At 41.6% G+C, this 27,018-nt stretch overlaps 1 protein-coding gene across 4 annotated transcripts in view; it reads left to right on the plus strand.

Moving 5' to 3' along the window:
* LOC306646050 (uncharacterized protein) overlaps positions 1-27,018 on the plus strand; it is a 242,773-nt gene that overhangs the window by 180,030 nt on the left and 35,725 nt on the right. Inside the window, exon 4 of one of the 4 annotated variants that reach the window (XR_013759796.1) lies at positions 22,317-25,456. The exons of the other annotated variants lie outside the window; for them this stretch is intronic. The gene's annotated coding sequence lies outside the window, so the exon portion shown is untranslated. Of the gene's footprint in view, positions 1-22,316; positions 25,457-27,018 lie in introns of those variants that run through there. 4 annotated transcript variants of the gene reach the window in all.

Genomic DNA, 27,018 nt, shown 5'->3' on the forward strand with positions numbered 1-27,018 from the left:
ATCAGCCACACTTGCTCTAAGCCTTGACACTCAATGTGTATGCCACAATCCTGCAACATGGACACCACCTGGGAACTCATGAGAGATGTAGCATCGTGGGTCATACCATGGACTTACTGAATAGTTCCCCAGATGATTAGAATATGGTGGCCTCCAGATGTTGGAAGCTAGTCCCAATACAAGGATTCCACAGGGAAGTGGTTCTCAAACTTGAGCTTACATTGAAATCATTTAGAGAGTGTGAGTGTTTGGGTATGAGGTGTCCCCCATAACCTCACATGTGGGACAATGCAAACAGGTTTAGAGGAGAAATGACTGGGTTGTGAGAGCCTTAACCCAGTCAGTGAATGAATCCCTGATGGGATTAACTGAGTGGTGACTGGAGGCAGGTGGGTGTGGCTGGAGGAGGTGGGCCCTGGGGGCGTGGCTGGGGGCGTGTCTTTGGGTATATATCTGTATCTGGAGAGTGGAGTCTCTCTCTGCTTCCTGATCACTATGTGAGCTGCTTTCCTCCCCCACATTCTTCCATCACCATGTTCAGCTTCACCTCCAGTCCTGAAGAATGGAGCCAGCTGACTATGGACTGAGACCTCTGAAACGTGAGTCCCCAAATAAACTTTTCCTCCTCTACAATTTTTCTGGTCCGGTCTTTTAGTCACAGCAGCAAAAAAGCTGACTAAAACAGAGAGTTTATGAAAAACTGTGCAAAGCTTCTCCTCCCCATTAGGATTTTAGATTCTGTAGGTCTGCCTTGGTACCTGGTAATCTGTATTTTTTGCGGGGAGGGGTGGTACTGAGGATTGAATTCAGGGGCACTTGACCACTGAACCCCAGCCCCAGCCTATTTTGTATTTTATTTAGAGACAGGGTCTCACTGAGTTACTTAGGGCCTCACGAAGTTGCTCAGGCTGACTTTGAACTCTCGACCCTCCTGTCTCAGCCTCCCGAGCCTCTGGGATGACAGGCGTGGACCGCTGGGCCTGGTTTATCTGTACTTTTAACAAGCTTCCTGGTAGCCTGGGGATGCCAGTTTGTGAATCTTTGCTATAGTAAACAAAACTGAGGAACTCTCAAACTAAATTAAATGAGTTGATTTTCTAATAGATCTTCTCAGAGCCTTAAAGTTGCTAACACTGGGTTTCTCAAACTCTTTAGCCCGTTGAAACCACTTTTGAAAAATTATCACTATAGATTCATGTTCCACAAAATGAACTTTGGAAATCACTGCTCTACAATAGGGTTTGGCAAATTTGACTTAAAAAAAAAAAAAAAAAAGAAGAAGAAGAAGAAAAGAAAAGAAAAGCTGAGTGTAATAAGATGACCTAGCTGGGGGGTGGGGGAAGATAGTCTTGGTTTGGGTATCTGTCATGTCAGCACAGCTGCTGTGTCTTCTAGCAAATGAATAGCACATTTCTCTAAGGGATTTGTACAGATTGAAAATAAATTCTATGTTATTGAGATTCACAGAACATCGACCAGGAAAAGGGACAAAAATGTATCTGCAACGACATTTGAATTGCCGTTTCATCCCCCTTATTGAAATACAAGCCAAGAATAAAACATTGATTAAATAGAGAGCACTGACATTTTACTCCTATGGTGCTGGATACCAGCCCAGACAAAGAGCCCGTTAAATGTGAAAGACAAAGAGTCCTTTTGTGAGGTAGTAAGCTCATCTGGGAGAAATATTAAGAGAAATCTCAAAGGATAGAGTCCACCAGCTTTCTTACCTACAACACTGACCGAGAAGCAGTTGGTAAAATCAACTCAAAATATATAGGAAAGGACGTGGAAGGAATACATTACAAGATGGATAGAGATCCACGTAAGATTCAACTTTATCTGCTGGGCAGAGTGGTACATGCCTGTAAATCCAGTGGCTTGGGAGGCTGAGGCAGGAGGATTGCAAGTTAGAGGCCAGCCTTGGCAACTTAGCAAGACCCTGTCCCAAAGTAAAAAATAAGGAGGGCTGGGGATGTGGCTCAGTGGTTAAGTACCCCTGTGTACAAAAAAAAAAAAAAAAATTAACTTTGACTTTTGCCTCCAGCAGAGAAAATTTATCCTAAAAAATGATAATCAAAATGACCAATGAGATTTGAGCAAGGAAATACATTCTTCCAAGCAAACAAAACACAGAATGTCTATTTTATCACATTCTCTGTGGGTAGGAGATACAGGAATGGACAAGATGAATGTTTTGTCTACCCTCCAAGATCATGCACTGTAATAAGAAGTGCATGTTTAAAAATAATACGAATAAATCACTTAAGTGTAGGATCAGAGATAATGAGGCCAGGAGAGGGAGAACAACCGGGTTTGGATAGACTAGTTATAGAAAACATTCTTAGAAAAATCTGCTCTGATGATTTATTTGAGCTGAGAAGGAAGGAGAGGGGGAAATAAAGGAGTCATGTTACTGTCTGGGGATAAGGAAAGTTCTAGAAACTCAAAACAAAGAAACTGGGATGTTTAATGGAACTGAAAGGAGACCATGTTTCCTGAAGCTTTGTGTAAGGGACTGTGCGGAGTCATCTGAGCACATAGGGTGAGCTCTTTCCAGTTGGAAAGTGGGGTGGGGCAGGAGGCTCAAGGCCTTTGGATACCATATTGAAGTGGTTCTCAAACAAAACCCCTTGGAGAGTGTTATGGTTTGGATGTGAGGTGTCCCCCAAAAGCTCATGTGTAGGACAATGCAAGAAGGTTCAGAGGAGAAATGATTAGGTTAGACCTGACCTCCTGCTTTGGGCCATTCCATTCTCCATGATTCATTATCCCAAGCCCCAAATGCTACATGGTCATTGCTTCCACGTTAATAAAGAACCATTGAGCCTTTGGCTGTGTCTGGTATCACATGGAGCATCATGTGTAGTGCTATGAACTCTTGATCTTACTAGAAGATTCTTTGATATCCCCTGATATTCGTGCTAACTTCAATTTTGCACAAACAGCTTTCACAGTTTCAGGTTGCTCACCAACTTTAGGTCCTTACCTGGGCTCATCACATCTCTTCATGGCAGAAGTACGATGAAAGAGGAAAGAGGTATTGGACCCACATTGGGGAACATGGAGTCTACCATGGCCCGAATTAATTCTCCCTGTTAGATACCATTGCAAAAGAATTTCAGATGAATGGATATTTTAGGTAGATTATAGACTTAAAGAGATCATTGGTCAAAGTGTTTGGAAAGGTACCAAGCTTTTTAAAATCTAAGACTTAAAAAATAAATATTCAAAGGGTAGAAATATATCTAAGAATTATTTTGAAGCATATTTAAGAAAGTGACTAGGGGCGGTGGCACACGCCTGTAATCCCAGCGACTTGGGAGGCTGAGGCAGGAGGATCTCAAGTTCAAAGCCAGACTCAGTCTCTAAAGAAAATACAAAAAAGGGCTGGGGATGTGGCTCAGTGGTCTAGTGCCCCTGAGTTCAATCCCCAGTACCCACCACACACACACACACACACACACACACACACAAAGAGCTGGAACGAGATGGCAAATTGACCCAGCAGCTCAGGAGGCTGAGGCAGGAGGATCGCAAGTTCAAAGCCAGCCTCAGCAACTTAGCGAGGCCCTAAGCAACTCCTCAGTGAGACCCTGTCTCTAAATAAAAGACAAAATAGGGCCGGGGATGTGGCTCAGTGGTCAAGTGGTCAGAGTTCAATCCCTGGTAACCCCGCCCCCTGCAAAAAATAAATAAATAAATAAATAATAGCACACAGAGGGATCCCAAGAGCTTGGGGTCAATTGTCAAATTGTTTTACTCATCACTCAGAGTGTTCCTTCCTGAAAGACGAGAAGGACGGTGGGCAAGTGATTCAAGGACAGCAAGACAGCTCAGACTGGTAGGAAAATATGCCCTGATCTTCCCTCCCGTGATTTCCAAGTACCATCCATTTGAACGTGCGTCTTCTAAGAAGCCTGAATCCCTGACACAAAAATGCTCCTTTTGTGGCCGCACAGCAGAGGCCAGGGGACAGGAGGGCTCCCAAATCCGCTATCTGCTTTGAGCTTTTAAGTGGCACAGAGTTAATCAAGGCCAGCTGACAGGATTGGAGCCCGGGCCCCACTGGCTTTTCTTCTGCCTTCTGCAGGATCCGGCTTGATGGTGTAATTGTACCCACACGAATCTGGCCCGTGTGGTGCAGGAATTATCTCCTCATTAAAAACAAATCTTAATAGGCCTAATTTGAAGGCTGCTTTTGTCTGTAACTTGATCAAGAGGGTAATGAGTAGGAGCCATGCTAAGCAGAGGGAAAGTTCCAAAAATGTTGGACAGGGGAGGTGACAGACCCTGCTCCCCGCCAGGGAACCTTGGTATGCTAATGAGCCCACCGGCTGAAATGAAACAACACAAAACATGGATGGACTTGCTTCTGTTTGGTTTCTTGACAGTGTTCTGAGGATCTGCAGGGAACCGCAGGGTTTAGTTTCAGAGACATACAGTTGCTCTTTTTAGAGCCTCAGTCATAAAATGGGGCTAATAATGTTTACCGCGGGGTGGTGAGAAGAAAGAGTGCATGAGTTAGTACATGTATAGTCTCACAATAGTGTCTGGGTGTCTGATCAAGCACATAGTTAACGATAGCGTTTACTCTCAGGGTTAGCTTTTATTATTGTTTTGTGGGTTTTTTTTTTTTTTTGTTTGTTTTTTTTTTTGGTACCAGGGATTGAACCCAGGGGCACTTAACCGCTGAGCCACATCCCCAGCCCTTTTTTATACTTTATTTAGAGACAGGGTCTCACTAAGTTGCTTAGGGCCTCGCTAAGTTGGCAAGGTTGGCTTTGAACTTACAATCCTCCACCTCCTCTCTGCCCCAGTTGCTGAGAGTACAGGCATGTGTCACTCCTCCCAGTTTGTGATTATTTTTTACTTTCCTTCCTTCCTTCCTTCCTCCCTCCCTCCCTCCCTCTCTCTCTCTCTCTCTCTCTCTTTCTTCTCTTTATAAGCAAGAATAGCAGTCACAGATTCATGGAATTCTGGAACTTGGAAAAACCTTTAGAGTATCCTTTCCTGCTCTATGTTCCACGAATATCCCCGTTAGTTCTTTGTTGTATTAAAAAACTTTTTTTCAATGAGTTTTGGGAAAGGTTAGATTAAATGATATCAAAACCGTGTTCACCATGGGGTGGTTCCGGAGCCTTCAGGGTGCTGGCGATCTGAACCTCAGATTCAGCGATAATCTGGTCGGCCCCTGCCCCTCCTATGAATGTGCCCGCAGAGCCCTCGCTTCACAGAATGCCTCACAACCCGTTAGGAACATGGGTTCTTGCAGAAAACCCTGGGTGGGGACTTGCTGATACCCAAAGAGGAAATGGACTTCTCTTCGACCTCTGGCTAGTTAGGGGCAGAGTCCTGACTCCTGCCTGGGACTCCTGGTGCCTCTCCAAGAAGCTTTGCACAAAGCACGCAGATTGCCCCGACTTCGATTTCTGCAGGAAAAGTCCGTGGGCAACATAAGAAGCATAACCACCTACTGGTTAAAAACGTGGGCCTGAGGACATGCCTGGGTGTTAAGTGCCTTCTTCTGGGGTGTGATCTCTTGCAAGTTGTTGCAGTCTTCTGGTTGGGTGCTTGTTTGTTCTCCTCTGTAAATAAGGATGATTACATTTGGCTTCTGGTGTTGTTGAGCATTTAAATGAAAACGTGCATGTAAAGCACATACATTATAAACAGCCTATCATTGTCTTGGCTGGGTGGTGCTCAAAATATGTTGACAGTTATTGATACACACAGTGTTTTAAAAGTGGGGAGGGCAGATCCAGCAGTCAGCTAAAGGACATCTGATCACAACTGCTTTTGGCTTTTGGTTCCTTCTTTCAAAGGAACTCTAAAAAGTCTCTAGCTAACCGATTGATAACCTGATTTCAAAATGGGAAAATGGGCAATAGACTTTCCTGTGTTTGTATATGAACACACAACCTGTGAAACTCCACACCATGTCCAACCACAAGAATGGGAAGTCACACTCCATGTATGTAGGATGTGTCATAATGCACTCTACTGTCATGGATAACTAAAAAGAACAAATTAAACAACAGACAATAGGCCTTAATAGACATTTGTCAAAAGAAGACAAATGGCCCAAGATGCTCCATATCACTAATCAGCAGGGAAATTCTCATCAAAACTACAAAGAGCTAGATCCTCCCTCTGGTAAAAATGGTTCTTGCCCAAAGATAGCAAGCCCTGGAGGGGATGTGGAGGAAAGGAAACCCTTGTATACTGATGGTGGGAATGCAAATTAGCGCAGCCATTATAGAACAGGGTGGAACTTCCTCAAAAAATTTAAAAATAGAACTACCATATTGTCCAGCAACCCCGCTCCTGGGGACATATATAAAGGAAATGAGGTCGGTGTGTTGAAGGGACAGCTGCTTTTCCACAATGACTGCAGCCAAATGGAAACAATCAAATGGAAACAACAAAAATGTCCATCAACTGATGAATGAATAAAGGAAATGTGGTCCATGTACACAACAGAATACTGTTTGGCCCCCAAAATATCGAACTCCTGCCATTTGCAACAACAGGGACGGAACTGGAGATCATTATGTTAAGTGAAATAAACCAGGCACTTCCTGATCACTCATGAGTGGAATCTAAAGGAGGTGATGTTATAGAAGTTGAAAGGGTGGTTACCAGCAGCTGGGAGAAAAATGGGTGGGGAAGGGATGGGAGAGGTTGATTAAAGGGTGCTGAGTAACGGTAAGTTAGGAGAAAGAAGTTCTGGGGAGCTATTGCACAGTCGGGTGACAAGAGCTGACAGTGATGTTCTGGGCATTTCAGAAGGCTGGAGGAAAAGGTTGTGAAGGTTTTCACCATAAAGAAATGATACATGTTTGAGGAGATAGATATACTTAATCTGATTTTTGTTTATTTATTTTTGGTTCTGGGGAATGAACCCAGGGTGCTTAACCACTGAGCCACATCCTCAGCCCTTTTATATATTTTATTTTGAGACACTGTCTTGCTAACTTGCTTAGGGCCTCGCCAAAGTCAGCTGAGGCTGATTTTGAACTGGCCATCCTCCTATCTCAGCGTTCTGAGCTGCTGGGATTACACGCATGCGCCCTTGTGGTTTTAATCTGTTTTAAACATTAAATATTTCAATGTATATGTGTTATTGAAACATACCTTCCTCCATTAATATGTTTCTAGGATCAGTTAAAAAAATTTTTTTTTTTTTTTTTTTAATGAAAAAAACACTTTGTTAGCAGAGGCAGATCTGGAATGTTGTACCCTGAGCAATGCTAGAAAGCTCTCTGAACTGTTGAGCTATCTGTCAAACAAATCACCATCTACCCCTTTATATCAGTCTAGCCAAGGGGGGAAAATAAAGAAGAAGGAAGACAAGACTACTAACTATTATTGTCAGCACAGTAGACTGAGGCCGAGTCTTGAGGTCTTTGGGTTCTACTCCAAGAATTTCTGAGACAAGAGGTATACCAAGGATCTCTTAACCAGTGCCTGTCAATCAGACTGAGAGTGCCGTAGTGGACCACGGATCCAAGGCCTTCAGTTCATTGTCTGTAACTGGCCTATCAGGAGATGCTAGGAGTCAGCTTTTGGAGATTTTTAGAGCAGTTTGCAGAATAATTTTCTATCTGTTGAAGTCAAATAATAATTTTTTAAAATGGGGCTTGTCTTTGTATAACTTTACATCATTTCTATTTTTTTTTAGTAATATATTTTTATTATATTTTATAAAAGCATCAGTCCAGGTCAGATGGAAAATCAAAATAAAATTAGAATAAAACCAAACAACATTAAGAAGGGGTCGAGAACAGTGGTTCCCAAAAGCGTGTTCCTGGACCGGCAGCAAGAGCATCACCCAGGAATTTGCTAGAAGTGAAATTCTCAGGCCCCATTGCACATCTACTGCATTAGAAATTCTTGGGTAAGACCCAACAGCCTATATTTGACTGAAATTTTATTTCAGAAGCAGGGAGACCATCTCCATCTTCCAACTTTCATAGAGCAAGAGGAAGCGTCATATCCCAAACTCTGGTAGGCAGAAATGTTAACACCACTTCTCTAAAATCAGATTTACTTAGAATTACCATTGATTCAAGTGAGTAGGAATTTCAGTCTGAGTTTGGTTTAGGTCGAGGGGTGGAGACCCAGAGATTGAGGCCTAAGCAGACTTTTGGAAACAAAAGCCTTCTCTGGAGATACATCCTCAGGAGAATTCAAGAGGATAAACAATCCACTCTTCATGCAGGACGAGAACACAGGCCTGCCTACCTTCTTCAGTAATGGAAAACTCAGGACCAAAGCCAGATTCCTAGGAACTGTCCTGTCTTGTCATTCATAGTGTTTGATCTACCTCAATGCCAATCTTGGAGCCAAACCAAGATTTAGGATTTAGGCCCACTGGGAAGCGCCTAGAGTTATTATATACCCCCCACCTCCTTTAGCAGAGGTCTGTTGAGGTCTTTGAAACTCTCTGTGTTGGTTTCGGAACCCAAATTTCATTTCTTCCTCATCTTCATAGATTCTTTCACCCATCCTGGGTTGAATTTTCTTGGTATTCTCTCCTATAATTGGAACCCTCAAGCCAGCAAAAGGGTGGGTGGAAGTACATTTTATAAATCCAGCTCTCATGCCTTTGGCATGCAATCAAATCTCTAATTGAAAAATTAGTCTCTGAGGGGCACTAATTAGCTCTTCCGATGGATGCTTGTGCAAAATTGTGTCCCTTCCCAGCCTCCATACTCCCACAGATTCCTTTTTCCATTATCTCTGGTTAGCCAAGGGATTCTAGACTTCCCTGGGTTTGGGTTCTGAGCACCCATGCACATGTGGTGATCTTCTTTTCTTTCTTTCTTTTTTGGTACCAGGGATTGAACCTAGGGATGATTAACCACTGAGTCACATCCCAGCCCCTTTTTTGTATTTTATTTAGAGACAGGGTCTCACTGAGTTGCTTAGGGCCTCACTAAGTTGCTGAGGCTGGCTTTGAACTCACGATCCTCCTGCCTCAGCTCCTGAGATTACCACTGCACCCAGCAGGTCTAAGCTTTTAAATGAAGATATATCTGAACTTGATTTTCCTCTTATTCTTATTTACTTCTCCAACAAATATTTCTAGAAAAAATAGGCAAAAGATGAATCTTACCAGATCAAATGTTAGGTCACATTAATTTTGCAGGAATAATACATTATGTAGTTTGGATATCAAATTCATTCTTGACTTCCTCTTACTTTATAATTGAATACACTTTTCCTCTTAATTTAGTTGCTTTGCTTTAAAGGAGTATAAAATTACTTACAATTCCACTCAGTGACATGTACTTTTGAATATTTGGGTTCATTTTCTTTTCTCTAATCTCAAAGAAAGATGTCATTTTGGAAGTATGGCCACATGTATCCTTACAAATTCTTCTTGTCCATTTATAAAGTAATGCATGCTTGTTATGACAAATTCAAACCAAATGAAGGGTATAAAAATATAAGTTGACTGTGTTTTGGTGCCAAATCTTTGGACCCAATCACCCAAAGATCAGGCAAATTGGCATGGCTGCTCTAACTTTGTTAGTGAGGTTTTTTTTTGTTTTTTTTTTTTTTTTTTTTCTTTCTTGCCAAATTACTGGCAGAGCAGACACTCCCTGAGAGCTCTTGGGTCATTGGGTCAGCGTGGATGGGCTCTTTCCGAAATTCAAAATAACATCTTAAATATATGTTATTTTGCAACCTCTCCTCCCAGGAAATAGTGCCAAAACTTGATCCTCTCGCTTTGACAGCATGAGGTGCAACAGGGAAGCCTGTTTAATTGAGTGTGAGATTTACATTTTTTTGTTTTAATGTTTTTAAAAATGCTCTGGACAATTAAAAAAAAAAATCTTGGAGTGTAAAGTGAAGGAAAAGAGTGTATGTTTCTTCACACAGGCGACAGAAAAATCCCTTATCACTCAGCAATACTTCCATACACTGAGGACCAGATGATCTTGTATCAACAAATTAAATCAAGGAAATACAAACCGCCATAGCTCTTGGTTTTTGGAAATGTGTTGTTTGCCTGGTCTTTCATTTTACACAAATCAGGCAGAGCCCCAGTGGTAGCAAAATGGAAATTTCTTCAGCAGGCTGTTTGTCTCACTCAAACCAGAATCTATTACCTCTTCCCTCCTGAGCAGAAGAAGAGAATGGATTTGGAAGAGGTGGGAACCATGATTGCAGAACCATTTTTACTTCTGATCAGACCCTAACAAGACACCACATTGTTTTAGAAATTGAGGGGAAAGAAGGTAAAAATAATAATAATAATAATGATGATGATGACAGAGTAAGAGGAAGGTAAGAGTGACTGCATCATATATGTTTAGCCCAACAAGGGCAAAGAGATGGCAAGCTTGGTTTCACCCCTCTCCTGCTCTTGACAGACATCACTAATCAATCAGGTCCTTGACAGACATCACTAATCAGTCAGGTCCCATTTCCTACTGAACTCATATGCAGCCTCACAGTCTGTCTTGATACAGCCCTGTGGGTAGCTGCTCCCCCTCCACCCAGGCTGGCTTACGAGATTGATTGCCTGAGTGCATTACTTATTCAACATTTATTGAACATCTAAACTGTGCCAGGCATCTGAAAGGCATCCAAGAAAAAGAAACTTCTATTCTTAGGAAAATGCAACTTTTTATTGCCCTTTTGGCCCTGCACATTTGCTTGGCGTGCAGTAGGTGCTCAATAAATTTTTTCGTTGTTGTCACATTGCATTGAATTGGCTTGCGAAGAGCATTCTGGCGTCAGCCGACCAGCTGAGACGCGTGGCTATGGTTCTCCTTCAAATAAGGAGAACATTTGTTCCACCTCCATTCACTTCCTGCTGGAGGGCTATTAAAAACACACCCCCAAGATTAGTTCTCAACTCGATGGGTTTTGAGGGGCAGGGGTGGGGATCCAAGAAAAGAATCCTACATGGACTCCCATCTCGCCCCTTCTTTCTGACCTCTGAATGTCTTTCAGATTTGCTGATTGGATTTTTGCTAGAACACAGTATCAGATTCCATCCTCAAAGGAAATAAATTAAGCTGCACCACGCGAGGACAAATGGATGACATTGTGTTCTTGCTAACATCTTGTGTGCAGCTGTGAACAGCTGTGTTAGTGCCAGCGAAGCTGTGATAGCATCGTTGAGAGGGAGATAAAGGACAATTCATTCACTAAGCGCTATTCAAAGGGTCTCACAGGTGGGTTCTAAGGATTGGTTTTCTGCTCTCTCTCTTCTAAAACTGACACAGAGGCAAGGTGACTGGGTAATAGAATTCTCTCAGAATTATAGCTCTTCTCTGTCCAGGTTTGGTGTTTCTGGCGTATATGCACTTGGCATTCATATACGAATAGGAAATACAGAAAAGCACTCTCTGTTTGACAAAAAGGATCAACATCTGACCCTCTCGAGTGAGTCTTTGCCCAGTTATTCATTCCTCATGAATAAGCCTCAGTTTTCTTCCTCCTTGGGCAGAAGCAAGCACAAAATGTACCAAAGTTAGAACCTCATTTAGAGAACAGCTTTATCACACTTAATTGCCATTTTACTCCCATAAAAACCAGGCAGTCAGCTGTATGTCCTCTGACTTCAAGTGGTCGCTTCTTTAGTGGACAGTGACAGGTTCAGCTACTCACTGCTGGTACAGGGGACAAAATGATGTGAATGGAGGGCATCTTGTAAACACAGACTGAAATGGCATTTGGATTTTTTTTTTTTTTTTTTTTTGTACCAGGGATTGAACCCAGGGGCACTCAATCACTGAGCCACATCCTCAGCCCTTTTTTGTATTTTATCTAGAGACAGGGTCTCACTGAGTTGCTTAGGGCCTTGCTAAGTTGCTGAGGCTGGCTTTGAACTCATGATCCTCCTGCTTCAGCCTCTGGAGCTTCTGGGATGACAGGTGTGCACCACCATACCCAGCTGAAATTTTAAGGATGAGTAAAAGTCAGTCAGAAAATGGTCAAAGGCCAGAAAGGGCATCCTGGGAGGAACAAAACCTGGGAAACAGTGAAATAATTCCCAGCATCTCTTGGTCCTCTCTCAGGAGAAGGGTGAATTGATACAAAGTGGCAAGAGTGATAACTACTCAATTATGGAAAATAATTATTAATGATTATTGCATTGGGGCTAATTTTAATAAGTATCACATTTATAATAACTGCCATCAAATAGGATGGCAAGGAATCATCTCATACCATGTTAGTGGTATAAAATGAAACATTATTATGCTCTTACGAGTCTACGGGTCAGATTTCTTTCTTTCTTTTATTTATTTATTTTATTTTTTGTACCAGGGATTGAGACCACAGGTGCTTAACCACTGAGACACATGCCCAGTCCTTTTTTTAATATTTTATTTAGAGACAGGGTCTCTCTGAGTGGCTTAGCATAGTGAAAACACCTTCTGAATCAAAAGCTCCCAAATCCAGGAAGAAATAATACACGTTGGGAGTTGAGCATTCATTCTTGAGTATGTGGAAAAATATCTTCTGACTGTGTTTTACAACTTCTACCACTCAGGAGAAGAATTGGTGGCATTTTAACACAAATTAATTTCGTTTTCATTATCTATTCATCCAACACATATACACTGAGCATCTACTATGCAGAAGCAAGGTGTTGTCTTGTGAAAATACTCTGGTGAAGAAGGCAAAAACGTTCTCTCCTCTCACATACCTTATTCTCTATTGTGAGAAACACAAAGAAACTAAGTAGTAACTCTAAAAATATGTAATTAATAATTCATAAAAATATCATAATGAAAATTAAAGGTAGGCCTAGTGGTTACACACCTCTAATCTCAGAGACTCAGGAGGCTGAGGCAGGAGGATTGTGAGTTCAAAGCCAGCCTCAGCAACTTAGTGAGATCCTAAACAACTCAGTGAAACCCTGTCTCTAAATAAAATATTAAAAAGGGCTGGGGATGTGGCTCAGTGATAAAACACCCTGGATTCAATCTCCAGTACCAAAAAAAAAAAAAAAAAAAAAGACTAAGGTAGGAAAATAATAATAAGGCAGAAGGGTGAGGCCAGAGGTCTAGTTTATATGCATGCTCCTTGGGTTAGGCCTTTTTAGAGCATTAATAATGGAGCTAAAGTTCAATGGAAGAAGGGAAAAGAAAGACAACAAATCCTGCTTATCTTTATTCTGACTTATTCTTTGGTCCCAAACTCTTTGCCCTTGGATTCAGACCCTGTTCCTAAGAGCATCAAGGTCAAAGATCATTAGAACATCAATACGAGAATAACCTAACTGGTTCTTATTCCAAGGTCAAGTCTGTGCGTCCAGTGTCTTTACAGGCTGAGCCTCGGCTCTGAGCCTTGAGATTGAAGGACTGATTTTATTCCCCATTAGCAGACATGTGAGTCCAGACCAACCAACAGCCCCAAAGGGCCCACTCATGCCTGTGCCAACCAAGCCCCTTGGGTCCTATACAGGCAGGCTACTCCACCTGTCTTCCAGAGCCACCTTCGAGAAGCAGACATGGGCTAAGGCTTCAGGATATTGGAAGATCCTGAAAAAATGCTTTCAAAAAGCACACAGGAATTTTACTTTTCAAAATCCTACCATGTTTATATTTACTGAGGTGTTGATCTTTAAGGAAATCTGGTCTTGGTGTTGGTCTAGGGGACTTTACAAATAATTACCACTTAATTTATTTGTTACAGTCTAAGATACTCATTGATCTAGGAAGGGGGTCTTTAATATTTAACTCCTAACATCTGTGGCAGTTGATAAATGGAAACTGAGCAGGACTGGGGACTTTGGTTTGGTAACATTTCAGTCATTTGTGGAATATCTAAACAGGTCATCATTATACGAGGCCATTCTTTGGAAGTTGCTTCCGGCATGTGTTATGTGTGTATAGATATAATGAAATCGTGCAAATATACAGCAGTGTATTTGGTATTCATGCACAGGTCAAGTATCCCCTAACCTGAAAGTTGGAAATCCAAAATGCTCCAAAATCTGAAACTTTTGATCACCAGCATAATGACACAAGTGGAAAATTCTGCACCCGACTTCTTAAAGTTTGGTGACACATAAACTTTGCTTCATGCACAAAATTATTAAAAATATTGTACTAAACTACCTTCAAGCAATGTGTATCAGTTGGATAAGAAACATAAATAAATTTTGTGTTTAGACTTGGGTCCTATCTCTATCCATTATGAATATGCAAATATTCCAAAAATCTAAAACAGCCTGAAAAACATTGTTTCTAAGCATTGTAATTAAGAGATGCCCAACCTGATTTATTAATTCCTAAAAGAGCAGCTGATAGCCTAGCGCATTCTTATTTCACATCTTACAACCACCCTGAAAAATTGTTATTACTGCATTTGACAAACAAATGAAGTTTGAAGTTCATGAAGTTTGTCAGGTGAGACATGCCTTGTCCAGCAGACTAGCTGCTACACGCATGTGGCTGCTTAAAGTGGTTTAAAATTAAAGGGAAAATAGTTCCTCAATTGCACTAGATGCATTTCTAGTTTAGTGGAACATTTCCACCATCGTGGAGAACTTCGTCAGACAGTGCTGGAGACCCTAGACCAGAAGTTTTCAACGGTGATACTCTGGACATTTTGGGCTGGGTAACTGCTTGCTGTGGTGTGTGTTCAACTGCTTTGGTGCATTGTGGGATGTTTAGCAGCCAGTAACACTGCTCACCAGCAGCGCCCTCCCCCAGTTGTGTCTCTAGACTATGCCAAATGTTCCCCTGGGAAGGGAGAGCAAAACCCTCCTAGCTAGAACACTCTCTTAAACTAGGCTTAGGATGTATGATCTGAATGGAAACTTGGAGTAAATCACTTTAAATACTTTGAACTTAGTTTTCCTCATTAGTAAAAGGAGGAACAAAATGTTTTCTATTTTTTACTGAAAAAACTAGAATACATTTTCATGGGTTTTCTGAGGGTTTACTACAACAGGTAAATAAATTGGTAGATAATAAAAACACCTTGAAGAATATTTAGAAGTATAATATCCTAACTCTAACCTTAAATGAGGGACGTCTAGATTAGCTGATGTGGTAGCTAGAGTTTTAGAGACCAATGTTTCTGCTCTCCCATGATCCTATCCATGAACATGGGCATCCATGTTTGCATAACTAAAGGACTGGAGACAATGACAGATTTGAATGATTTGCTTAAACAACAAAGTCTGGGGACATGGAGATTCTTAAAAAAAAAAAAAAAAAAAAGTAAATAGGACCCTTATTGAATATATTAAAAAAAAAAAATCCTTCTGTTTCATTGCCTCTCCAAGCTGTCAGGATAGCCTTGAAAATATGGTGAATAATAAGGCAATTGACTAATGAGGAAGGCTTTCAGCATTCTATATAAAAATAGAACCAAACATTTACACCAATCTTAGTGAAATTGATTAAAACATATTAATGGGCAACTGTCAGGATGTTAACAGAAGTTTCAGCTTCAACAATCTTTAGATTGTTGTTTAGATTGTTGTTTAAATGCTTTAAATATCCTGCTAATGTTGGCAGGAGGGAAAAATAATTAGATGAATATTTTCCAAGTTTGCATCTATACTTGCTTTGAAAAAATCAGATATAAGTGTTCGGGTCTTATAAGGTTTATAGGGGAAACCATAATTGGCTTATTCTTACATGGACATGAGATTGTCCATGGGTTAGAGAAGTGATTTGAGTGTACCTTTATGAACACAAAGGTATCACTGGATCAGACAACATGAATTGACATTTAACCATGTTTTCCTATTAGAAGAGGGAAGTCCATAAGGTTTAAAACGAATGCATTGAAAAGAGGAATAAAAATGAAATACGGTCAGGTGTTGCTTAATTTAATCCATTCTCTTAGAATGGACGACATTCTAAGAAAAGCATCATTTGGCATTCAATCTTTATGCAAATATCATAGCGTGTACTTACACAAACTAAGACAGTTCCGATGTCACTAGGCAATATCCTCTTCTGGGACCACTGTTATACGTGTGGTCCTTAGTTGACTGGCACCCAACTGTAGTTCATTTCTTCAAAGTATGCTTCAGGGATTGCTACCTGAGAAGTCATATTTCTCTTACAAAGAAAGTTTGAGTCTATCAGTTACATAACAACCTGGCCGTTTGTCATCCTTGTGCAATGGATCAGGCACCAATCATTATTTCAGTGCTCTATCTTAAACTTCACAACGGTGTGCAGGGGCTATTATTTCTATTTTGAAAACAAGGCAATTAAGGGTTTGGAGAACTCATTTGTAAGGGGTACAACCCGTTTGACACTTGGGTTTGCAAAATTGCAAGCCTTTTGCTCACCTTCCCTCCTCTAGCTGGGGCAGGTAAAGAAGGTACTCGTTCTGCCATAGAAATCCACACCTAGTTCTGCCCCATACCAGGAGATGTGCTTGCTGCGTCTAAACAGCATTGAACATTGTGGCTGTTGTCCCGGTACCTACCATGTGGATTCATTCCACCAGTTTCTATTAATATGACCCAATCAACCAAAATGCCTGGGGGAAAATTATTTTCTACGTTTCTTGTTCATCAGAGAAAAAATTATAACTGGCCATTTTTTTTTAAAGGAAGAAAGTTCTACATGAATCATTCAAACCAGTCTGACCCCTGTAGGTCCAAGAGAAGAAAGATATTCAAATGGTCTCAAAGAAAGAACTGCTAATTTAGAATTAGTGAAGAGGGAGACAATTCTGTATTAATAACATCTTAATTAAAATATGAGTAAAAAAAGAAAGTCTTATTATCTCTTTGATATTTGATGGATGAATGAATCAATCAAAGTACAGTATGGAAAGGATTAAAGTTATATTAACTGGGAAAAAATAGAATCGTGTGGCACGCTTGTGGGGCCCGTTTTGATGAATCGATGGGGCCATTTGAGTATAGTTTTCCATTTACGTATAGGACAAGGTGCTGCTATCCCAAAACACTGTTATTATATTATGGTTTCTCTTCAGATCATATAAATCTTTCGCCTTTTACAAAAACACTGTTATTGCAAACTGGAGAACATTCCTCTTACTATGTTTTAATGCCACACTTTTCTTAGCTACCTCTTTATAAAAATCACAAAGGGAAGTAGTTCCCCAGATTCTATCTAAATAATCATAATTTCTGAATTGTTTTTTCCTTTGTTCTTTTTACATGGCAGTAAAATGTATTTTCACATATTATACATACATGGAATAAAATTTCCCATTCTGTGGTTGGACATGGTGTGGAGTTTCACTGGTCGTGTGTTCATATATGAACACAGGAAAGTGACGTCCCATTCATTCCACTTTTTCCCGTTCCCATCCCTCCTGTCTGATCTGGTGACTCTCCACTCCTCCTCAATCCTGGCCTATTGTGAGTCAGCCTCCAAATAGCAGAGAGAACATTTGGCCTTTGGTTTTTGGGATTGGCTTATTTCACTTCTCATGACAGTCTTCAGTTCCATCCATTTACCAGCAAATGCCATAAGTTCATTCTTCTTTATTCCATTGTGCATAGTTACCCCATTTTCTTTATCCATTTGTCTCTTGAAGGGCACGTAGGTTGGTTCCATAGCTTAACTACTGTGAATTGAGCTGTTATAAACATTGATGTGGCTGTGTCACTACAGTATGCTGATTTTAAGTCCTTTGGGTATTTGCTGAGGAGTGGGATAGCTGGGTCAAATGGTGGGCCCATTCAAGTTTTCTGAGGAATCTTCATACTGTTTTCCATAGTGGTTGCACCAATGTGCGGTCCCACCAGCAATGTCCGATCGAAACTTTTTCCCCACATCCTGCCAACACTTATGGTTACTTGTGTTCTTATTATATAGTTGCTATTGTTTAAATGTGTTTTATCCCCCAAAGGTTCACGTGCTGGGGGCTGGGTTCTCAATGCACTGGAACTTGAAGAGGTGGGTGAAGTGATTCACAGCACTGGGGGTGCTGTTCCTGGAGATTACATGAAGTTAGTTCTCAGGAGAGTAGGCCGTTGTAAAGTGAGGCCACCCACGTGCTTGGCCCCTTCTTCCCCCCTGCCATGTTGTGACACAGTCAAGGGGCCCCTTGCCAGAGGCCAAGCAGATGGGGCCACTGATTTTGGACTTGGAGCCTCCAAAAGTGTGACATACATAAATCTCTTTACTTTATAAAGTTTCTATCAGGTATTCGTTCTGGAAATAGAAAATGAACTAATTGGCAAAAGTTTCAGAAATACCAATAAAAATAGAGACAACCAAGTGTGGAGGCTTCACTCTGTTTGAACCCATCACACTTTGTTCTATTAAATATATGGTTCTTCTCATACCAATAACACAGGAAGCCAAACTCCGATCTGATGTGGTGGTGCTTACTTCTGGCTTGGCAGAGCATTCAGTCCTACCGCTGATGTCTGCCTGAAGTAGATCGCCATCGAAGTGATATGGGAAAGGCAGACTAGGAGCAGTGACAGCAGAAGAACGGAAGCTTGGAAATTCATTTGAATGTATTAGGTATTGTTTTGGTCAGCTTTTTCACCAATGTGACTAAAAGATCCAACCAGAACCCCTGTAGTGGAGGAAAAGTTTATTTGGGGCTCACAGTTTCAGAGGTCTCAGTCCATAGACCGCAGACTCCATTCCTCAGGGCTGGAGGTGAGGCTGAATATTGTGGAGGAAGAGTGTGGTGGAGGGAAGCAGCTCACATGGTGATCAGGAACCAGACAAGGACTCCACTCTCCAGATACAAATATATACCCAAAGCCACGCCCCCAAAGCCACACCCCAGCCACGCCCCCAATGCCCACCTCCTCCAGCCACGCCCACCTGCCTCCAGTCACCACTCAGTTAATCCCATCAGGGATTCATTCACTGACTGGGTTAAGGCTCTCACAACCCAGCCATTTCTCCTCTAGATTTTCTTGCATCGTCTCACATGTGAGCTTTTTTTTTTTTCTTTTGTGATGCACCAAGGGCCTTGTGCATGCAAGGCATGCACTCTACCAACTGAGCTGTATTCCCAGCCACATGTGAGCTTTTGGGGGACACCTTACATCCAAACTATAACAAATGACCCCATATCTTACCGGCTAAGAACAACGAACATGTACTAGCTCACATTTTCTATGGGTCAGGAATCTGCAAGCAGTGTAGCTGGGTGGTTCTGACTCAGGTCTCTCATGAGGCTTCAGTCAAGACACAAACTAGGGGACAGTCATCCAAGGCATGCCCGAGTTAGAAGGAGCTGCTTCCCGGCTCGTTTGTGCGGCTATTGGTTGGTGGCTTCAGTTACACTCCGCGTGAGCATTTTCGTAAGGCTGAGAGCTAGCCTCCCTCAAAGTGTGTGACACAGTCAAAGGGAGGGAGGGAGAGGGGGGAGTCCCAGATGGAGGCCGCAGTTGTTTTAGAACCTACTGGAAGCAGCATCACATAAGCTCTACAAATCGTGTGTTGCAAGTGAGTCACTCAGTCTGGCCCACACTCAGGGAGAAGGAAGGGGTGACCCAAGGGTTCAGATAGTAAGAGGAAAAGGTCACTGGGGCCAGAGTTGGCAACCCTGAGGTGTAGAAATGTTGGTCCCTGCCGGGCACGATATGAGAAGAGCAGATGTCCTTTGGAAGGTGCTATATGATCCTCAGGTTAATGAGATACACTCTCAAGGGGGGGGCAGTGCCACCTGAATTAGTCAACTTTTCATTGCTGTGACCAGAATACCTGTTGATAGCAACTTAGAGGAGGAGAGAGTTATTCTGGCTCATGGTTTCGGAGCATTCAGTCCCTGGTTGATTGGCTGCAACGCAGAAACATCATGGTGGAAGAAAAGTATCCGCTCACAGCAGCTGGAAAGGAGAGAGAGGAGGGTGAATAGCAAAAAGGGAATAGAAGAGAAGAGAAATCCTTCCAGGGCATGCCCCCAGTGACCTTTTCCCTCCACCCAGGTCCACATCCCAGGAGTCCATTCAGTCCTGGATGGATGAATCCACTGATTCGGTCAGAGCCGTCTCCATCCGGGTATTTCTCCAGAAGCCCTCCTCTGAACTCATTAACACAGCAGGCTGGTTCCAGTCTCTGCAATACATGATCCCATGAAATGTCACCTCTGCCGTCACAATGATGCCTTCACGTACGGTTGTTAGAATTGTACATCTTTGGGTTTATAGCGGGAAAAGAGACTCAGGACACCGAGATCTGGAAGCAACACTTGGTTAGTGGCGCCACGGCCCAGAGGGATGATTCCCAAAGTCTGAGCCCCGAGCACAGCAGGCTTTTACTTCTGTACATAAGTGAGTTTGGGTGCATCAGGGCCAGGGAGCAGTGCAATCCTGTTGGAGGCTGCATTCTGCATTCCTATGTGGGTGCAAGCTTGTCAACAGCCCGGGACCCTTAGCTCATGTGGCTTAGGGACTTTCCCTGCACTAAGCCTAGAGGGGGATTGCTCTGTCCCCGTTGCTTTGTTTTCTGCTTCTGCTACTATGGTTGTCTGTAAGGTCCCCTTAGCCGCTGCAAGCCTCTATGGTTAGATTCAGTAAGCAGAGCTGCTGGGTGTCAGCCTGCAAAGCCACAGCCTGTCGCTGACACTGCTAATGTTCCCATCCTGTCCTGCCACAAGGGCACCTGCAGTTCCCACTCACCATCTCTGGAGGGGTGTCGCTTTAAGGGAAGGACAGCGAGTGGTTTCTTGTTCTGTAATTACGACTTATTCCCCACCTCCTTCCAAAAGAACCTGTACTAACTGGGAAAGCAGAGAAGCAGGAACATTCTAGAACTGCTCTGAGAGAGAGCTGATAGCTTTCATTTCTACTTCTTGTCCTCTTCCCCATGATGTACAATAGCCCAGCTAAAACTAAATTACAAAATGGATACTTAAAATATATATATTTTATTATATATGAATTGGATAGATAGATAGATAGATAGCAGCACCTTGGTCCTCCGCAGCTCCGCCCATCCCTTTGGATGTTTCTGTGTTTCTGTGAATCCGACACTTTCTGGTAATTGACGTGGAGAGGCTGCATTCTGGAAAGACTGGAAATGTTGTCAGATGTGGGCATGAGGCAGTGTTGACAAACGGTGCAGTCTGTTACACCCTCCACAAAACATCACCACCTGCAGAACAGGACCCCCTCCCCAGCCCCAGTAGCTGCCTCACCTCCTGGCCTGTGCGGGCCTGACCCATCTTTGAGCCAAAGCACAGCTGAAAAGCAGGAGTCACATGTCACTTTCCAAGCCGCTTCCTTATTTCCATGTCACTCTGATCAGCAATTCCCAGGGCAGCACAATCAACCATCTCAACCAGGCCCAATAAACAAACACAATAAATAAGTCTATAATCCTTCTCTGGATCCCTTTCTCAAGGCCTTTCTCCCAGAATGACTTTCATCTGTCCAGAAGCAAACTCCAAGAGCACAGATAAGGATGCCATTTGTCTGTACCCTCCTCCACAGGCAGGATCCATTTTTGATCTGCCAAAACTTTGAAGAGGAAGCAGGCTGAACCGAGTTTCCCCAGAACCGCATGCAACAAGATGTCCGGCTCCTCCCAGGGCTTGTAAAATCTCCACTGTCACTGGCATCTGCAGTCAGAGCGAAGAGACAGCTGCAAAAGGCATCTTCTAGCCAAAACGTGATTTGGGAAAGGTCATTTTATTACATGATTTATTTATATTGTTTCTTCATGGTACAAAACGTTCTGATGTGCACACAGAGTCCAGAGAACAAGAAGAAAAATGAAAAGAAAACCTCAAGGCCCACAACTCAGAGGCCCTAGAGGGGCCATATATTTGGGGTATATTCCAAAAGCTGTGTTAAGACTTCCATCAGATTAAAAAGGCAGTTCTCTCATGACACGATCGATCTTCTGCCAGATCTTGTAAGGCATCATCAATGAGAAATAGGACTGGAAGTAGGACTTGGTTTTATGCTCAGCAAGAACAATCTAGATAGTCTTCCCCTTTCAGAAAAGAAAAGAAAAAAAGCCAGCTTCATCAATTTTCCAAGGGTTTATCTTCTTTGGGATGTATGCTGCCATTTTAAAGGACTCAAGTTTTTCTCTCCCGGAATTCTCTTTCCCAAAGAGGCTTGTTTGCTACATACTCAGCAAAACTACAGTATTTAACATGGAAAGTTGAATATCTGTGTAAATGAAAACAGATGGACAGTTTTGTTTATCTTCCCTTGGCTTTATCATTGTGTCCTAAGCACGTGGGTGGGATTTTTAGGTCCAAGTTTGCAATGGTGACAGGGAAGATTTACTGGGTAAATACTTCCTTGACCATATATTTCATTTAACCTCTCCCTGATGTGAAATCCAAGTTAAATGTTTTGGGATTTTTGTGTTTGTTTGTTTGTTTGATGATAATTCTTGTTTATTTATTGCCAGGCTGCCTCTGACAGTGGGTTCAGGTGTTTGAAAATAAGGACCTAAGGGAGTTTCTCCTCTGCCTTCAGAGGGCAGCTGGTGCTGAGACTTTATCGAACTTCTTGTTTCACCCGCTGAATAGTACTTTCTAGAAAAGAAGCAAGCCAAGCCAAATCTATTGAGAGAGTCAAGAATAAAATGACTTTGGTTGGTTCCACTCAACCCAGCTGGGCCTGGGCATCTCTCCTCTTTTGCCTTTTACAGATGTTTATATAGGTAGTGACTTCCAGTATGTTCTAGCTAATTGTAGGTTACTGGATCCTGCACATTCTATCACTGTATCTTCAAAAGTGGTTCCCTAGGGAATGCCTTGGGTGCTGATCACGTTCTCTGAGAATGTCTGTGGATAGGTTTGACCGATTTGCCTCCGAAATACCGAAGTCCAGTGTCTCCGTGGAATTCCATTTGAGAGAGATTTAAAAATTAAACATCATGAATATTCAGCAAAGCTGCCTGAAAGTTCAGCTCCAGGTGACTTAATCATGGTCTTTGCAGTTTTCCTTAAAGAAGCCTTTGTTGGACCCAGGAAAGTATTTTTATTTTTAATTGAAAAAAAAAAAAGAAAAGTTAAATATGAATATGGTGTTGAACAACTCCATGAAATGTTGAATTTTAATGTCCCTGGGAAAACTTTTCATCCTGGCAGGGCTGCTTTTAGAAGACAAGGTTGTTTCTTAATGATCTCTCCGCTGGTCTCCGCCGTGCATTAGAGTTTCCAGGGAACACGGGGCCAATTCTGAGCTGACATGCATTAAGTCCATTTTGGTCTTCTTTGTTCTGAGTCAGAAAAGAGACTCTTAAGTCACAAAAAAAGTCCCTTTCAAAATGAAGAAGACCATCCTAATAACTGGAATCGAACTAACAAAGGTGTTCAGAAAAATTACCCCAAATTTGAATATCAGGCAAAAAGGACAGCCACTCTGGAAAGCAGTCTGGAGATTCCTCAGAAAACTTAGAATGGAACCACCATTTGACCCAGCTATCCCAATCCTTGGTTTGTACCCAAAGGACTTAAAGTCAGCATACTACAGTGACACAGCCACATCAATGTTTATAGCAGCTCAATTCACAATAGCTAAGCTAGGGAACCAACCTAGATGCACTTTATCCAACAGATGACTGGATAAAGAACACGGGGTATATACACACCATGGAATATTACCCAGCCATAAAGAGGAATGAAATTATGGCATTTGCTGGTAAATGGATAGATCTGGACACTATCATACTAAATGAAATGAACCCATCCCCCAAAACCAGAGGCCTAATGTTGTCTCTGACATGTGGATACTAATACACAATAAGGGGTGGGGTGGGGTGCTAAGGAAGAATAGAGTTGCTTTAGATGAGACAGGTGAGTAAAGGGCGGGAAAGGGGTATGAGGGAAGGAAGGAGAGTAGGATGAATCAGGCATTATTACTCTCCGTACATGTATGAATACACGACCGCTCTGATCCTACATCACGTTCAGCCAGGAGAAGTTGTACTCCACTTATGTCTGATGTGTCAAAGTGCATGCTACTGTCATGTAGAACCAATTAGAACAAATAAGTAAATAAAGAGGAAAAAGAGAGAGTACCACGAGTCCCTCTGAATTCGTACCAACTGTTCTACCTAGCACCCCCTAAAACAGAGAGTAAACAAACGACATAATCGTCTCGAAGGCTAATGAGAAAATGATTTAGATTACGGAATGTCTGCACACTGGTAAAACAAGTAAGAGAATCACCACTGGGATCTGTAGCAGGGGCTGTGAGTGGGCCATGTCCCTTTCTTGGGGCTCCTGGTAATTCAAGGACTGGGCCATATTGGATCAGGTCCCAATCTAGAGGTTTTGTACCCAGGTCTTCCTTGTGGCAGACAATGTGACTTTCCACCAGGAATCTAAGCACAGTAAGTCCATTCATTAGAGTGTAATTAGGTAGAGATGTCACTGACGAATGAAGATAGAAAATAATAACATGGTACATGTGTTCAACATTTTTAAAGTAGAGAAATAATTTTTCACAGTCTTAGTACCTTGACCTTGGAGGGGAGACACTATTATCTTCATTTTGCACAGAAGTACATAGATGCCCAGAGAAGTCAAATGACTACTTGCCTCCAAAATTTGGAGTTGGGAACGGAACTCCAGTCTTTTGTGAGTTGTCACGCGTGGCTGTGTACGTGAACACACCTAGAGTTTAATCCTGGTTCTGGTACTTACTGAGTAATCTCCGAAAGTTCACTCGACTTACCCGAGCCTCGGTTTCTTCATCTTTACCAAGGAGAAAACACTAATACTAACTCAGTGTTTTGAGCATTAAAAGAGATCATTCATTTAAAGCAATTTATGTCCTGGCTGGCTCACAATAAGCCTTAGGTGAATAGACAATAAGATGATAACTTAAAGTCGATTTCAAAAGATTCTCCAACACATTCAAGGGGAGGGAGTGGAACGGTAGACTGTTCGGTTCAATCCCAGTCTCTGAAAAGGTAAATCAAGTTGAGAACTCAAGAGAGAACGACGATGAGCTACAGGCATAGTATGGTATAGAATATTAAAAGACATAAGCGAGTCGTCATGTTTACTGTGATTAATAAGGTGGAAAGGTGAACAACCACCACAGAAAACTCCTGAACAACAGCATTCCAGCAATAAAATTACTGCTAGCTACTTCAGTTCACTTGAAGAAAAACCAGTGGCCATTCTGTTTTGTGTAAGTGTCATGGTCTGGATGTGAGGTGTCTCCCAGAAGCTCCTGAGTTAATGCAGGAATGTTCAGATGGGATTGTGTGAACTCTGACTCCATCAGTCCATTGCAGTTGAACGGACTGACCGGGTGGTGACTGTGGACAGGCGGGGCCTGGCTGGGGAGGTGGGTCCCTGGATGTGTGCCCTGAAAGGGTGCGTCCTCCACGTGGCCCTTCTCCCCCACCTCCTCTCTCTCTGCCTCTCTGGTTCCTGGCTGCCATCAACTTGGCAGATTTCTTCCACCTCATCCTTCCACCATGATGTTTGGCCTTGGGCACAAAGCAATGGAGCAGACCATCTATGGACTGAGATCCGAAAAGACCCATAAAAGATATTTTGCCATGACAATGCAGAGTAAACGAATACATTATATATGTGTTTTATGTATTTCCATAAGCCCCCCCCCTTTTTTTTAAAGCACCAGGGGGCTTAAATATAAAGAGTGAACTTTTAAGACTGGGAGCAATGTGGGTTTCCTTTTTAACTTTCCTTTTCTGGAATCTCTAGTGACTTACAGAAAGTTTACTTGACCTTCCAGTAAAGGCTTCAGCTTATTTGAGGGAATGTGAAAGAGGAAGATTCAAGAAATCAGAGGCTGCCCGAGTTGGCCAAGGGACTCCGAACTCTGAATCCTTGTGTTGTAAGCCCTCTTCAGAGACAGGATCCTGGAGAATCCAGGGCAGGACACGCTGCTATTTACCAGCAAATTTCAGTACAGGACAAGCCAAACTGAACTGCTGGGATGGTGACATAGAGGAACCAGTGAAAACCCCCAAGCTGCAAGAAGTCCTTAGGAGTCAGCAGCGAGAAGCTTCTAATCTAATGAAGGGGAAAATGCCCTGGTACAGCTGGAAACCCTGAAGCAGGAAATCTGCCCAAGCCATAATTAGCCTGTCACCTTCTGAGTGTGCTACACCAGGGTCCCACAGAGGGTCTCAATTATTCATTTTCAGAATCATTATTATGTCATAAACAGTTCTTCCAAAACAAATCCACAAAAATCCTTCTTATATTACTTTGTCATAAGGACAACATATTTCATATACACATAATAAAATATATAATAGATAATAAAAATATATTTTATGTATAATAAAATATATCTTACACGTTATAAATATATATCACATATTATAAAATATATTATACAATAAAATACTATATACTATAAAATATATAGTAAAAAATATATAGTATATATAAAATATATAGTTAAAAAATATAGTATATATAAAATATATAGTATATAATATACATTATATATTTTGCATTATATTATTTTGATATATGTAATATATAATAAATATAATATATCTTATAATATATAAATGTTTTTATATATTATATTTATATAATCAATAAATATTTATGTAATAAATTTATATTTATATTCATATATAATTTTATATAGTTACATATAAATTTAATATTTATATATAAATATATTAAAATATAGAACTATAAAATATTTAGCATTCACATGTAAATATATAAATATTTCATATATATATGAATTTTTCTCCCATTCTGTTGGGTCCCTCTTCATGCATTGGATTGCTTCCCTTGCTGAGAAGTTTTTTTGTTTATAAAACATATATTTTGTAAATATATGTATATCTTATATTTAGTTTATAAAATATATAGGATCAAATATATATAACATATATATTATAACTATATATAAATATATATACAGGTTCTTTTTAGGCGAACCTACTTCCATGAAGATCTTTCCAGGAACGTCACCGATACGCACTTAGAATCGAATGACCTATTTATCCCGGAATCTTCTTACCAGAAGCCCTTCCCAACTATTAATAATTTTGAAGTTCAAAACTTTTGAGAACAGTTCAGCATGGCGTGTGCGCGATGGAGAAAAGGGATGAGAACCATTTTCGAGGGCTTTTCTCGTGACATTTACTCCCTGGC

This window comes from Sciurus vulgaris (genome assembly GCF_902686455.1).
Source record: "Sciurus vulgaris genome assembly, chromosome: 16".
Taxonomy (NCBI): domain Eukaryota; kingdom Metazoa; phylum Chordata; class Mammalia; order Rodentia; family Sciuridae; genus Sciurus; species Sciurus vulgaris.